Genomic DNA, 13,955 nt, shown 5'->3' with positions numbered 1-13,955 from the left:
CCGTAAGCTTCGACAAGCATTCGATGAGATTCTATCGCCGATTTACCCAAATGGAAACAGAAAATTAATGCTCCCCGCAAATCGTTGTTTGAAGGCACGTAACAATGGAGCCCTCCATTGTTAGTTAAACATTTTGTCTTCCTATTTATACCATTGGCAAGTGGTTGTGTATATTATTTGATCTGCGGCATTAGTTGGAAGCAGTCGCCCTCTGGCTGGGGGTCATCCACGACCCCACATTTCGCTTGGTGATTTTTTCAGAACAAATTTTTCATTTTTATTTTCGAAAAATATTGTGTGCCCTACTGAAAAGGAGTGTGAGTTCTGCAAAAAAAAGTGTCTAGATAATTTTGCAAGCACTCGTTCCTAATATATCTCGAGAAAAGAAAGAGTTGCTGCATGTGCAGTAGAAAATAAGATAACGAGGCCCAACAGGCTTGTTATTCGTGCAACCGCCCGGCGTGTCTAAAGCATCGGGTATTCATGTGAAGAAATTATGTCGGTAGAGAATAGCGCTTTCATTATTCATTATTTTTTTATTTTTGATCATTTTGCAACGTTACGTCTTCAAAAATAAAGAAATTGCATGAGAAAATAATGAAATAATCATTAAAAATCGTTCCTTCCACTTTTCATGAAATAGCCCACTTCACATTCCCAAATAAAGACCTTTTTTCCGAGCTGCACTATTACCGTTTTTTATCTTGAAGAGCTACATTTCGAGAGTTACAGGTTGAATTTTCAGGTGAAATTATTGAAAATTGACTGATTTATGATTTTTTTGGCGAAAAAAGTCATTTTTCACGCTTTTATAAGTATTTCTTTTTTCTAACGCGCACCAACATTTTTTTCATTAATATAACCTTATCCTCACGCTGAAAGGATAGTTAGAGAGTATCTAGAAATTTTGTTGAATACAAAGGATACTCTTTTTGCAGGATCAAATTTTCCGGCTGAGGTCGCCCACGACCCCACATGGCGCTTTGTGAAATTATTAGATAGGATGGCGCTTTAAGGGTTAAAAAAAAACACGTCCGAGTTACTGGTCACCGAAGAGTGATTGGACGCACCTCGAACAACTTTTCCACCTCGCTTATTAAAAATATGATTTGTATATTTGTAGTGCTATCTTCACGGAAGTCCGTTTTATCTGAAATCCGTCCCCGAGTGTCACTTACCCCAAATGTCACCCAGCCCTCCTGCAAGCACATCGACCCTATTATATCACGGATTTTCTCGAAAACTATCCTTCGTAGAAAAAATGTATAAAACAAAAAATGTTTTTTTAGATAAGATCTACAACTTCTGTTTCGAACATTTTGCGAAATTTTGCGTATTGATTGAAATACATGAAAAAACCTCTCTAAGACTCAGTTTCTTGGGGTTTTGACCATGAAAATAAAATTTGTGGCAATTTTCAGTATCATATTCGTAATCAGCGCATCAAGATACATAAGTATACGCAGTTTGAAGGATTTTGGAGGTGGATCCTAGTCGGAAGTTCATCATGCGCAACTATGGAAGCCTTTCTAGAAACTTGACACGCACGCTCCATGCACGTCATACAGCATTGAGTGCCTGCACCAACATTGGACACTTTCGTCCGTACAACTGCTTCTTTGACAGTATCTCCGCCCAAATGCGTAAAGATGCGCGTCCGTAGGGTATTCCATGATCTAGTTATTCTCTCTGTGAACAGAGTATGTACTCAAACAATCTGGAAACCGACAGGTGCGGCGACTATACGATGCGTCTCGCTTGGCTCGCTCTACTCATTTATGACGTCGCAATTCTTTGAAGTTAGCTATAGCTGTTCAGAGGTCTAAAAGTTAGACCTTGAGGGCTAAATGGCTCCTTTCAGAAATAATTATTGTAAAACTTTAGACATCAGCTTAATTTTAGGCAAAAATAAAAACAGGACCATTATAGAAGTGAGAGTTTTTGTTTTGAGAGCGAAAATCGTTGAAAACTATACACACTAGAAATAAACCATTGTTATGATTTGAAAGAGATGAATTTACACTAAGGAAGAATATGAACAAATTTTTAGTCAGTTTTAGACATACAATGAGACAAATTATTTTTACATTACTGGCTGAGACAAAAATGATCTGGAACATAACGAACATATCTACACAAGTTTCAAAATGGTCTCTTGCACACTCAGAAAATTTTGTGTCTGATTCAAAGAAACATTTGTTTGATCCTATTTTCAAAATATAACTAATTGTTTAAATTCAAATAAAATTTGTTTGAATTAAACAATTACGTGTTTGAATCAAATAAGTTTTGTTTAACCCTTAGCGATCACACATAACTCTTCGGGGCCCAGAGGTCTTTCGTAATGAAATTTAAAGTACCTTAATGCAAAGGGAGCAGGTCTATTGAGTTTAACTACGCTTTAGGACATTTAGCATGCAACTGGGACTATAAGTTTATTTTTAGCAGCGTTTTCAAAATTAAGTTGGGTCCTTCGGACCCAAGTGTGGTCAGTAAGTTCGAAAGTGATTTTTGGAGTCAATTTTTATTTTAGCGTATATTGACTTCAGATTAAATAATAAAGTCCAAAATAAATAAATTACTGCGTATTGAATTCGACGTTAAACGACGCTGTACTGTTTGCAGTGCAACAAAGATCGAAAAATAAAGACTGGATGTGCCTCTTGTCGCCGTGCTGCTTGCCAAGAGCACAGAGTCTCAATACAATAGAGTATTTTGACAAAAACGCATGATTTATTTTTTCCCTTTTTGTCGTCATTCATTCCTCAAAATAAACATAATTTTTGAATAATCCACTGAAATACTATTTTTTTAAAGTGGTACATCTGGAGAAGACTAAACTAAATTTTTAGCCCTTAATATCGAAAATTAAAGAAGTTATGAATTTTTAAATGAAAACAGTATTTTTTCTACTTTTTAGACTTCAATATTTTTTAAGTGTATATTTAAATGTAATTTTTGGCAATACGACCTACATGGTCTTTTAAAGTAACTTCTTGAGAAGTTCTAGAAAAATTTTCAAGTAAAAATATTCAATTGTTTTTTTTTTTTTCATAGCGATTTTTTTCACCTGGGTCCTTTGGACACAAATGGGGTCAGCGTGTTACTTCACAAAAGTGTGGTTACTAAAGGTTAAATCGAAATAGAACACTTGTTTCGAATATACAGGCAAAGATAAAAAATAACGAAGATCTCGAGTTTCACTTTTTACGTTCATTCAACTTTGTAACACAACTTTTGTTAAATAAATGCGTCGCTGATGTTGACAGGTAATTTTCGTTATAATAATTGTTTTCTCTTGGAAATACTGTATCGAATGAGCTATTTATTAGGATGTTTTCTGCAGCGTCGTGTTATTTTAAATTTTGCCTCTTTAGCTTCCTTATCTACACAGAAAAAACTAGGGGTTCACTCATGATGCGGCTCAGATGAAAGTTGGTTTTATTTGGAACTTGAGCTCCAAAACATACCTGTAGAAACCCAAATGGGTTCGTTTGGAGCACACTTGAAAAGAACAGCATCAACAGCAACAATGTCCATACACAAGCCAACCGTTTGCAAAGTCGGATTGGTAAGTTTGCTATTTACAGAATATGTCGGTAAAGCAAACTGTTCGTTATACTTAATTTATAATGTTGAAAATATACTTACAGAATTTCTTTGAAATAAAGAAATTTAAAAGGGTTTGTTTAAAAAAATAAATAGCCAGAGCGATGGGAGCGGATCAGGTCATCAACTGAAAGAAAACGATTGTCCAAGTTGTAAATTGTTTTTTTCTTTTATAATACATAAGTTTGTTCCGTTCATTGATGTGAACGAGAAAGACAAGTGTTCTGAACGTTCAATCGTAGCTTTTTCTCATAGTATGTCATGGTTATAATATAGTCAATTAAATTATATCGATTTTGCGGTAAACCATGTGGTGAACATTGCGGTAAACTTTGCAGTAAACATTGCGGTAAACTTTGTGGTAAACTTTGCGGTAAACTTTGATGTAGAAGAAATGTAAAAGAAATAAAGTGAGTAATGGTATTAACCATGAACTAATCATTTTGAGCTGCCAGGGAGTGAAGCAATGCAGGAAACCGTAAAAAAACATATACGTGTGTGATTACTCAAAAGGAATAAATACCTGACGAAGTCTCGTCCGAATACCTTTTCGTTGATCAGGAGAGGAGGTACCAGCACCCCGCGTCACTAGGTATCAATGAATCAGCAAATTCCAGTAACATCCCCGAGTGCAACCAGAAGCGCCAAGCTGAATGAATCCAAAACAAAGCAGGCAGGAAGTCGAGCCTTATCACAGGAAGGAACCGCCACGAAGCACCAATGCTACGTTGAAGCAGAAAGCAGCAACTCGAAGCAACAAACAGGAACGCAACATCGGAAAGCACAAAGGATGAAAACCCACGAGCACACTGAATACTTTCCTGACTAAGTATATGAAACACACACAGAGAACAGGCTCGTTCGAGGCACTCAGAGCGACGGAACTGGCCGAAAAACTCAAGGCGTTTTAGGAATTGCCTGGTTTCTCCCCTCTCTCGGACTATCGGTCTCAAAGAGGCGAGTGAAGGTCAAGTTCTACGATGGCGTTCCAAAGTTGAGTCAATAGTCTTTTCAGAATCAGTCCAACCTTCCCTAATGGATTTTTGATTTGGTCGAAATTCTCGGAAAAGTAATTAAACAGGGCCGAGCAAACCCCAAAACAGAAAACCCGGCAACTGCCACTGACAGCCGACAAACAATGGTCAACCGCTCTTCAAAAATTCTCAACCGCTCTTCAAACAGGGTTAATGCAAGATTCCCTTTTTAATAACTGAATGTGAGCATACAGAATAAGTTTATCGACCAATAACTTAACACGAAAATGTTCTTGCATATGAATCAGTGCTCCCAATTTTGGGAACTTTTTGAACTGCGCTTGCTTCGCGCCAGCAACACGATTTGTAGCTTTTAGCGTGCACATTTTAAATTATATAAATATTCAATTGTTATATTTATCATCAATAATTATTAGGAAATGCTTCAAAAGTAATGTATTAATCCTAAAATAGAATTTTTGAGTGACAGATGAACAAATATTGTGATTTTATTTCAAAAAACATTTTTAATTTTGACTTCAAAAAAAAAAAAAATTTCAATTTAATTTTAGTAACTTTATTGATTTTATTTTAAGTCAAATAGTAGTGAATAAAAAAAATAAAAAATTAGAAACTCGACAGAGACAAGATTAATCATTGTGCTTAAAAATGCTTTCTTTTTCTGAACTCTGAATTCACAACGTCTCTTTAATTAAAATCGAGTTAAATTTTTATCTGTCACTTAAAAATCTTATTTTAGGATTAAGAAATTACTGTTAATGCACTTCCTAATTATTATTTAATATAAATATCATATTTAAGTATCGACACTATTCAAAATCAGCGCGCCAACAGTAACCAATTGTGTTGCCGGCGCGACGCAAGCGCAGTTCAAAGAGTTCCCAAGATTTGGGGGTACTGATATGAATAAGCGTTTATATTTACAAGTTTGCTACATAGCCTGCAAATAATATTTATCAATTCATTATATATATTTTAATTGCGGTAATAAATATTATAAGTTAATTATGTCCATTAAGCTATGCCCATCAAAGTTCGATGACCTGCGTGCTGTAAGGTAAATATTGTGTTATTAATTAAAAATAATGTCCAAGTGAGCAGAGCGAAAAATAGGTTCTTTAGGAATAGACTCAATTACATTTGAGATCCTTTCGAACCCCAAGTGTGGTATCATTTAGAGCTCATTTATCGTTTTGGGTTCCTTTTCAGCAAGTGGGGTTCATTTTTGTTGCAGCTCCTTTAGAACCAAAAATGGGTTCCAATGGAAACTTCAGTTTTTTCTGTGTAGAAATTAAGACCTCTTCCGAAAAAATGAGGACTCATACAAAATAACAGGAACTGTAGCATCTTTAACACACTCGGGCTTCATTAAATTATTCTCTTTCAAATTGCAATAATGATCCCGGTTAGAAGTTGTGTATTAAAATGGATTAAAATGATTTCGATTATGGGAAAAAACGATATTCGTTTTATTTTAAAGTGTTGTGAATTTTGTCGTAAGAGGATTTGTTCGAAATTGCCTTGAGTGCACTTACAGTCAAAAAGAATTGTTCTCGACTAAAATGTTGACAATTAAACTTAACGGAAGGAATTAAATTGACCTCAACATTCGTCCTCATCTTACGACTTTACTAGGATTAACTTGCCTGCGATATTCCTTTGGATTTAAAACTTTGTGAATCTCGCGATATTTGAAATAATTTTATTCCATTTTAATTCATCCCTTCTTACCGGGGATTTATTTACAGTGCGTACTTTTCATTGACTTTCGCAACATCCATTGTTTTTGGACAGACTCTAAATATAAAATGATTATCGAATTTGTTAAAGGAGATCTTTGCTATAGCTGAAAGTACAATTTAAAACAGACAGACCACATTCCCGGGTTTCAACGAAACCGGCTATTCGCCAGCATTTTTCAGGGTCTCCCGATTAGTGGCCACTCTGAATAAGCTTATTTTCTCCAATTAACGCTCTGACACAGTTTTTATCCTCCATATCGCAGTCTAAGATCTTTCCTCATCAAAGATCCCATGTTGGTAAGACGTTAGAAGGCTTTTGCAGATAATATGAATGTATGTTATACAAAAACGAGTTGTATGTTTTTGAGAGGTATGTAGTAAAAAGCATTGAGATAGCAAAGGTCAGATGTCGAGTTGCTACATTTGTATTGATTTTGAGTCTATATAAAAGTACCGATTACTGTCGCTAATCAGCACTCCAGTGGATTCTGGAAGCAATCAATTTGTGCAGAAACACATTTATGTGATTGCACACACACATACACATGCATGTCATGAAATGACTGAACGAGGTAGAGTTATGAGTCACGTGAGAGTTCCAGTTTGTACTTCAACTACACGAATCCATTTATGCTACCACTTGACATTTAGCTCGTTTCGAGGATTGTAGTGCAGGGGTGAAAAATTGGGGTTTTTTCACGATATACTGAGCTGGCATTGTAACTGACTAACAGGGCTGCCACACAATGATGTATATACTTTAAAAAAGTGAAAAAGTGACTAATGTAAGCTAAAAAGTCACTAAAAGTTACCACTTTTCATAAAAAAGAGGCCTGTAATGTCAACAGAAAACCTTGCCAACTGAAAATATATACTTGATTTTATTACAAGCTACATAAACTTGTGAGAGATACCAGTTGTGTTTATATTTTAATGTTTTACAATAGGAACTAGAAAACCAGACAACTATTAACTTCAATAATTTAAATTTTAATATTGCATACTTTAAAGCCTAAAATGCTCTCAAAACAGGGTGAATATGATGATTTTGACGACAATAAGGAGTAATAGAAGAATGAATTATTTTATTTGAAATTTATGTAGATACAATATTCTCACGCTCGCTTCGAAATTCCAATCAGCCGCTAACAATAATGCCGCCGTAGAAATAGCAATTTTTATGGTTTTTAGGAAAGTTTTTTTATATTATTCACATACGTCGAATATGTCTTAACGTAAATATTTTTTTTAATTTGATATATTTGGAAAATATATTATTTTAAATCTCCTAAAAACCATAAAATTGCTATTTCTACGGCGGCACTTTTCGTAGCGGCTGACTAGTTACGAAATCAGCGAAAGTAGCGGTCTTATTGATAGTTTTGACTGTATCTAGTTAATATTTCAACCAAAAGATACGAATATTCAACCAAACAGATGAAATCTCAACTAAAACAGATTTTTAATTTTTAAATAGTTGCATCCTAACCAACAATTTGAAATTTCTAACAAAAGGGATAAAATACATAAATTTCTAACTAAAAACATTCATTTTCAAACATGATGACAATTTTTCTACTGAAAAACACATATTTTCAAGAAAATACATAAATTAAAAAAGAGGAATTTTCAACCAAAAACATGAATTTTGTACCAAAAAGACGAATTTTCAACCAAATAATTGAAATTTCGACTAAAAAGATAAATTATTAATCAAAAATGGAATATTTCAGTTTTTGGTTAAAAAATGACTTCTTAACCAAAAAACAAATTTTCAACGAAACAGTTCAATTTTCAACACAAAAGAGATCAATTTTCATGCAATAAAGTTTAATTTTCTACAAAAAGATAGGCTTTCATTAAAAGAGTTGAGTTTTCAAGCTAAAAAGTGAAAGTTTGTTGAAAAAATTTAACTTATAGTCCCGAAAAAAATCAGTTTTCAATGAAAATGTTAGTTTTCAACCAAAAAAGACAAAATAATTAAATTTTTACCGAAAAAAGATGAATACCGAACCAAAGATGTAATGACAGACATCTGAATTAAAAGGAATTGACTTTCAATACAAAATATAGTTTGAAGTCTGCTCACAATTTCATACATTGATTAACTAAATTTTCTTTTTATTCAGATAAAATCTAAAATTAGAATTATTAAAGTGACTAACGTGGCCTTTTTGTTAAAAAAGGGACTGTAGTGACTTTTTTAAGTCATTTGAAATAAGTGACTGCAATGTGTCTAAAGTGACTGTAGCACACCTGCTGAATAACCATCTGGTTTTTCTTACCTAATTCTTGGAGATGAACTGGTAACATCAATTGAATGGAATCTTACCTGAAACGAAAAATAACCAAATTAATTACTAAAAAGTAAAGTAGTGCAAAATTTAGCCAAAAGTTTGTTATTTTTCTGTAAGATTGAATTCTTTCTCTGGATCAAAGTAAATCGCGGAGTATTGTTTTAATCAAAACTGGTATCAGAATGTTGAACATTGTTCACAACTAGTGTCGTTTCAAATTCTTACAAATTATTCAAATATTTCTAACGGGTTTTTATTTAAATTTCTTATTGATTTCAAATCATAAATTATGGTATAAATAAAAAAGGAATAAATGTTGCTACATACTACATCATGATATAATACTATAATGTTTGTGTTTATCATACTACAAAATGATATGATATTTTGAAAAGCTGCAGGAAAAATCAAATGAATCGTAAAATAAGTAGCCATTTTTCGCATATTTAAAAAATATTTTTCTCCATTCTAAAAATTTCTGAAATTCGAATAAAAAATCTCAAATAATTTTTAAATTTTCTATTGATCATAAATACAATCATTGATCTCTTATTTTTATATTTTTATACTCTCTTGGGTTATATCTATGATTAAAAAATATATATATTTTACGTGATTTAGAACTTTTTTTCTTTTTGAAAATCAATTTGTCTAAGATAGTCAAATTTTTGGCAAAAATCCAAACGTACTTTCATACATTATCAGAGTAACAAAGAGTACATTTTCCGATTTAGAGTTGAGATAGAGAAGGTTCCTTTTCAAGTATTTAAAATTTTTAAATAAAAACTTAAAATCAATAAAGCCCAATGGCATGATCATATATGTTACCATGGCATGCAAAATTCACTTCGCTAGAAAAATTCTCGCATGAATGGGGTACAACGTAAAGAGGGTAGGAGTGTATAATATACCTTATATGACTACTAAAGAGAGGGTAGGCCGGGTAGGGTGAGTCAGGAAACATTGAACGAAAGGGAGGCAGAGGAGCGAGAAATAAAGGTAAGGAAAGATTGACGTGGAAAGAGAAACGAAGACGGTTCGAGGCTTTTTTCATTTATTTTCACCATTTTTACCCCTCACTCCATTCCTACTTCCCCAGCATGCCGAGAACTTATTCCACCGGCGTCGCCGAGGAATTCCGCATTTCTGAAGTTCACCGATGAGTCTTGCTTCTAACTCTTCACCGAGGAAGAGCCATCTTATTCTTTTCTTGCCATCCCCTTTTATCTCCTTCAACGTGCTCTCGGCGTTTTCCGGTCTCCTTTTCATCCGCATTCTTCCCCGGAGCGCACGGACATGAATGCACTTATCGACGAAGAGCTCCTTTGCGCGGAAATTTATCTTTCAAGAAAAGTTTAAGCTGTGCGATAAATATAAATTTCACTCTGTATGCAGTAAAGTTTACAGGGTGATGGAAAAACTTCATTTTCAAAATTCCCTGACTTTTTCCTGATTATTTTCTGACTAATTTTCTATTTTCACTGACCATCTATATTCTGAGGCCAGTATAGAATATTTTATAAATAGAATAAAACAATTACAGATTAAAGTTTACAATAATTTATTTATTTAAAAAATAAAAGATTTTGCTATCGTGAAAGATTAATTTTCAATCCAAAAGGAGAATTAAAAAAAAAACATTTGAATTTTCGACAAAAAATATGACTTTAACAAAATAGTTACGTTTTTAATGAAATAATTACATTTTCAACCAAAGAGATGAACATTCAACTTAAATTATGGAATATTCAACTACATTAGTTAAATTATCAGTTAAAAAAAATTATTTTCAACTAAAATGATTAATCGTCAAATGGAAGAGTTGAATTTTTAACCCAAAATTTGAACTTTCTACGAAGAAGATTAATTTTCTACCCAAAAAGTCGAATTTGCAACAAACTACATCAATTCTCAACTCAAACAGATCAGGTTAATTTTCCAACTAAAAATGGAAAAATTTATATTTTCAGTTTTAAAAAATAAATTTGAAACAATAGAGATACATTTACAACGAGATAAAGATTCAATGAAAAAATGTTTTTTGAACGAAGAAGTTTAATTTTCAGTTTGAAAAATTAATTTAAAAAAAAGGCGCGCGACTGTTGGTTTTCGCGCTCGATAATATATTTATCTCGCGCTCCGCGCTCGGTCTTTGCATTACCCTCCACATTTGTGCACAGACCAAAATGCGAAATTTTCTACATTCTATGTTAAAAAGTATTATATCAAATGTCTATTACAATTTTTTTGTGTGTACCTTGGCCTGGTACTACTTATTCTGATATTGCAAAATAATGTTCACATTTTATTTTTCCTGATCCTAATAGTGCCCTGCTCTGATTGTTTAATCATTTTCCGTTTACTTACGTTAAGGTGAACACTTTTTTTAAATTTGTCATTAAAGAAGGTTCTCAAAGTACCTACGGCCTTGACGATTACATTCTCATTGCGATAATCGCGCTTCGCGCTTCACAGTTAGTTTCTACAGGCTCTATTTTTTTAAATTTTGGGCTAATTAAAAAATTCGGCTAGAATAGTTTTGAAATATATTTGTTATTTAGTGAAAATTTTGAATGAAATTTTTGGATCTATGAAAAAAATAAATTTTTCTATTTTTTGAAAATTTTGGAAAGTATGTAATTTTTCTAATTTTCATGAAAATTAAATTTTTTTTTGATAATTTACAAGTCTGTTACCCATCTATAAGAAACTTTGACAAAAATTTTTATAATATTAAGAAAAAAAAATTGAAAATTTTGAAAATGCTATAACTTTTTTAATTTTGGGCTAATTGAAAAAATCGGCTAGAATAGTTTTGAAATATATTTGGCATCTAGTGAAAACTTTGAATGAGATTTTTGGATCTATGAAAAAAATAATTTTTTATATTTTTTGAAAAGTATATAACTTTTCTAATTTTCATCAAAATAAAAAAATTTATTTAGATAATTAGCAAGTCTTCAACCCGTCTATAATAAACTTCGACGAAAATTTTTAAAATTTCAAAAAAAAATCCAAAATTTTGAAAATTCTCCCAATTTTTAAATTTTGTTTCGAATTATCAGATTAACGAACTTAGCCCTCATTTTGTGTACCTTCAGAAGTGTATCAAATGCGGACTCGATTGGACAAATTCTTCAAAAGTTAGCGTGGCTAAAATGATTCTTTAACAAAGGAGTTGAACCTTTAAGTAAGTAGTTCATTTTTCAATCAAAAAATACATTTGATTTTAATTTGAAATCGAAAGCAGTTGAATTCAACTAAAAAGGCAAATTTGTCAAAAATATGGTTGAATTTTCAACACCAAAATATAAATTTTTCTGTCAAAATAGTTGAATTTTCAACCATATAATAAAATTTGTATCTAAAAATATAATCTTCAGAAGGGAGAAACTACAAAGAAAAGAAATAGAAAAACAAGGCGAATAAATTATTGAGAAGAATATTAAATGAAGATAGTTGCAAAACTTCATCTTCGACAATTCCCTAATTTTCCGCTGACCAATTTTTCATTTTCTCTGACCATGGAAATTCAAAAATCATATTCTTTATTTTGTAACATTTTTAACAAAAATCTTGTATCAATAAGATCAAAACAAGTTTTAAATGAAACTTTTAAAAATTTATTATCCTCAACAGGTATTCAAAGTGCATCTTACAGAAACTCCCTGTCTTTAGCAAGAATGTTTTTTAAATCCCTGCGATTTTTTCCTTATTTCCAGGTTTTCCCTGATCTACGGCCACCCTGGTTTAATATTAGAGAAAGATGAAGTTTCAGAAGAAAAAATCTAGAAATTTGGAAAATTTAGCATAGAGATGAATCAGTGAAAATTTGGGATCAAATTTTATTATTAAATTTCAGGTAACAGAAATATAAAATTTAGAGTATCTACTGAGATCTAGAAATTACCACGGTTTATGTCCACGCTCTTTTTCCGAAATTTCCATGCAATGCTACTAAATCTAAACGTTCAAAAAAATATAAATTGATTTCCCTCAGCAGCTAATAATGAAATTTTTACAATAGTCAATATTATTTCAAATTTTTATAAAATATTAAAAAATAAACTAGCTGTGAATTCGATCTTGGGTGTTTTCACTTTAATTCTATTCATAAGTGCGTATTGTGCTTATTGAACGAGTCCTGTGCTTAATCATCATGAATAATTAACAAATTATACCTTGATCAAAAAGTTCCCGGAATTTATTTTTAAAATTAAAAATATAAGTTTATTCTTGAATATTGATGTAGTCCCCTTCAAAGTAATTCCCATTGTCTGCCACGCACTTATGCCAGCGCTTGATCCAGCTCTCAAAACATTTTTGATACTCAATTTTCGGTATGCCGATCAGTGCAGTTTTCGATTTTTGTATTATCTCCGCCGATCGGCTGCTAAAACGCGTTCCGCGTAGTGGTTTTTTTCAGTTGATCGAACAAAAAAAAGTGACAGGGAGCTAAATCTGGCGAATTTGGTGGCTGCGGAATTGTATTCGTTGAGTTTTTGGTGAGAAACTCACGGATAATGATGGCATTGTGCGACGTTGTTGCAAAATTAAATCCATTGGAAAAATCGAAATTCGCAAAAAAAAACAGATGCACTTAAAATTGCGTTACATTTACAAATGTCAAGCTAGAAAGCTGAAATTCGCAGGGAATATTGTTAAAAGGTGTGACAACCTACAGAAACAAAAAAATGTGAATCGGACACGGTGATGATTCCGGGAACTTTTTGATCAAGGTGGTATATTTGCTTCCTCATGCATTAATGATATATTTTCCATTTTTAATTAACAATGAAAATATTCTTTAAATATTAGGACGTTTTCGCCATAAAACTACAAAAAGGTCAATTCCTGGACTAACTTTGAATTAATTATGGGTATGGAAAAGCTTTTACTATATAAGAAATAAATTTTTCGAAAATCATAAATGACCATATTTTCTTCAATTTTCAGTAAAATTTAATAATATTATAGGTAAATCGATTTGTATCAAGTCAAGGAATCGACTCAAGAAATATTTCGCAATTGCTACCATTATAAAGCTTCCTTTACAAGTAATCAAAATATATACAAAAATCATCAAAATAGGTCTTAAAAAAATTGTTCACAGTTGTATATTTGAAAGGGATCATTAATAGAAATTAATTTAAAAGGGCGGAAATAGTTCAATCGAAGTTCGGGGAAAATTGAATTCATTTTCTTGCAAGGTAGAGACAAAGTTCGAAAAACTTCAATATTTTTCCTGCTGAGAAATATTGTTTATAAAATATAAGAAATCAGTAATAAACCTAAAGTTCCTATAAACTTGT

General features: G+C 32.2%; 2 protein-coding genes across 2 annotated transcripts in view; both read right to left on the bottom strand.

The window, feature by feature from the left end:
• LOC117180588 (guanine nucleotide-releasing factor 2) overlaps positions 1–4,172 on the bottom strand; it is a 138,390-nt gene extending 134,218 nt beyond the window's left edge. Inside the window, exon 1 of the mRNA XM_033373081.1 lies at positions 4,133–4,172. The gene's annotated coding sequence lies outside the window, so the exon portion shown is untranslated. The remainder of the gene's footprint in view (positions 1–4,132) is intronic.
• Positions 1–13,955, bottom strand: part of LOC117179375 — a 133,876-nt gene that overhangs the window by 38,913 nt on the left and 81,008 nt on the right. The gene's annotated exons all lie outside the window — the stretch shown is intronic.

This window comes from Belonocnema kinseyi, chromosome 9 (assembly GCF_010883055.1).
Source record: "Belonocnema kinseyi isolate 2016_QV_RU_SX_M_011 chromosome 9, B_treatae_v1, whole genome shotgun sequence".
NCBI classification, from domain to species: Eukaryota; Metazoa; Arthropoda; class Insecta; order Hymenoptera; family Cynipidae; genus Belonocnema; species Belonocnema kinseyi.
Note: the sequence above shows the minus strand (reverse complement) of the source record. Positions and strands in the feature narration are given on the sequence as shown.